At 42.3% G+C, this 2,769-nt stretch overlaps 1 protein-coding gene across 2 annotated transcripts in view; it reads left to right on the forward strand.

The window, feature by feature from the left end:
* GNAL (G protein subunit alpha L) overlaps positions 1 to 2,769 on the forward strand; it is a 168,467-nt gene that overhangs the window by 161,730 nt on the left and 3,968 nt on the right. The gene's annotated exons all lie outside the window — the stretch shown is intronic.

The raw sequence follows: 2,769 nt of genomic DNA on the forward strand, positions 1-2,769 counted from the left end.
GTCCATCTGGGAAATGCTGTGTTAAATAAAGTGAGACAAGTTTCTCTGTTGTCAGACTTCTAGGAACTTTTGCTGTGCTGATGCATTTTGTGAGTCTCTTCACTCAGGGAAATTAGCTTCTAGTAGATTAAAGATTTCTTTTCTTAAGGAGCATCTTACAAGACTATAATATATAAAAACACATTAAAAAGTGTTCCACAAATGCTATTCTAATGAGATTGAAACAATAACCAAGCGTGTAAATTGGGCATTTAGATAAAGATTAGAAATAGAATATGAATGGCTATGTCCCCACCATTCAGTCCTTGGGCAGAAACCTTTTCTCTAACAGTGGACGAACCTGGCTTGTATGGAGTTTGCAAATCAGGGAAATAAACACATGGAAGGCATCAGCTTACATTTTTTATTGTGGGATTTGCCTGAGGCAGTGAGCCATCTAAGAAGTTTTGAGTTGGAACCCTCAACTCAAGCCATCCAGAGTGGAAGCCATCCAGAGTGGATTGCAAAATTGGTTATTTATTAGTATTTAATCTGGACGAGAGCAAATCATAGGTGAAAAGATAACTTTGGTAACACAAGGCCCCAAGAGAGGGTGGGGAATAAAGGTTATAAAAGGAGAAGGAGAGGTGCAGGGGGAGAACCTGTCCTTTAGGAGGGTAAAGAGGGGTTGGGGCTTAGAAGGGAGAGGGCACAAGGAGAGGAACCCTTCTATGAGAAGGGGCCAAGTGCTGTCTGAGCATTCTCCTTAAATGGCACTACATGAGGAGGGGACTGACCACCAGGAGGTTTGTCCCAGGCAAAGTCATTTCTTCCTGTGGAGAGTCATCTTAAAACAGGAAGATCTTAGAATGGAAGGAGACAGAAGGAGGGAGGGCCAGGGAGTCAGCCCCCAGCACCCCCCAGTCATAATCAACCAGATCTATCCCTCAAGCTGGAAACCACCTACAAGCCCCAGCCCAGACCTAGACCAGAGAGTCTCTTCCAAGGCCAGTGTTGCCAAACCTTTTAAAGCAGAAGGTGATAAGTGTGTAGTCACAACTCTGTGTCTGCATACTCTTAGTATGTAAGAAGCCTGCATGTTTTCTGAGCTGTCTTCCTCGTATTTACTAGATCATCTCAGATTTCTTTCACCTTGACCACTATCTCCTAAGAAAGGGTCTCAGAGAATAAGACAGCAGCTAGGTGACCCAGCCAGAGTCTGGAACTGCCCAGTTTTCCTTGATAAGCTTATTCATATTATTTTTAATGAACATTAGCTTTTTTTAGAGATTTAAACTGTTTGAAATTTGCAAACTGCAACAACCTTTGTAATAATGTTATTCCTTTCTAGGCAAAGAGGAACTGGTCACATTATTACAGAAGAAAGCCTATTTTCATTCATTCACTATGCACTTACTCTCCTTGTGCCACACACCTCACCTTGTGTTTTAGGGCTAAAAAGATATGTAACTTACAGACTTTGGTGTCCCTAACCTAAAAAAAACTTTTAATTGCTCAAGAATAGCCCAACTGCTGCTAAAAACATCTCCTTTTAGGATTTTCATAACCTGATGAACATTTGCATAACACCCTTGCAGAGCCCCAGTATTTCTCCAACAGCTGATTCCTGAGCTACTTTGCAGAAAAATAGGGGGTGAGAGTGGAGGGACAAGAGGACATCGGGGATTCCTGTGGGCACCTATGAAGAAAGTTCCATATGACCCCTGCATCAGTCTGCCAGGGCTGCTGTAACAAAGTCCTATAGACTAGCTGACTTAAACAAAGAAAATTTATTTTCTCATTGTTCTGGAGGCTGGAAGTCTGAAGTCAGGGTGTGAGAAGGGCTGATTTCTCCTGAGACCTCTTCCTGGGCTTGTAGATTTTCACCTTCTCCCTGTGTTCTCACATGGTCTTCCCTCTGTGTGTTTGTGTCCTTATCTCCTAAGGACACCCATTTTACTGAGTAGCACCCACCCTAATGAACTCATTTTAACTTAATTACCTTTTTAAAGACCCTATCTCCAAATACAGTCACACTCTGAGGTGCTGAGTGTTAGGATTTAAACATGAGTGGGGGAGGGGGCACAATTTAGCCCATGACAGCCCCTCTCCACACTGCCCCACTTAGCTTCACAATGCAAATGAGCACGTCACTCTAAGATGTCCTCATGAGTCATGACTGATGATTCAGTCATGAATCATCAGTGTTTAACTCAGTGTTTCTCAGTTATTTGGCCACATAGCACTTAACCCAGGGGACACCCTAGGAAATGCTAAAGGTCTATGTGGAGGAGGAAGTAACATGGCTGAGGTTATACCCATACAGAACCACTAGTCATGTGTGGATATTTAAATTAAAATTAAATAAAACTAAAAATCAGTCTCTGTTACATCAGCTCAGCATAGTGGCTACCTTATTGACAGGGAGGATATAGAACATTTTCATTATCACCAAAATTTCCACTGAAAGATGTTGGTTTAGACCTTCATTTCTGGAAAATTCCACCCTAAATTCTGTTTTCATTGGCTGTCTTTTAAATGTCCATCCTGTTTCAAATGAATTCTAAGCTTCTGTGGGCAAGAGGTAAGCTAAAATTCTTTGGGTTTCCAGTTGTGTGTTCATTATTTAGACACTCCCTAGAGCTCTGTATTTCTATGTCAAACAAACAAGACAACACCCAAGCCCTCTATTCTTTGATCCAAGAATGAATGGGGTGGGGGCTGCGTTTCCATGTGCCCTAGGGCTAAGTGGCCAGGGCTCTGCTGCACTGACGCCTCTTTTTTTTGCAG

This window comes from Phyllostomus discolor, chromosome 9 (genome assembly GCF_004126475.2).
Source record: "Phyllostomus discolor isolate MPI-MPIP mPhyDis1 chromosome 9, mPhyDis1.pri.v3, whole genome shotgun sequence".
Lineage (NCBI taxonomy): Eukaryota > Metazoa > Chordata > Mammalia > Chiroptera > Phyllostomidae > Phyllostomus > Phyllostomus discolor.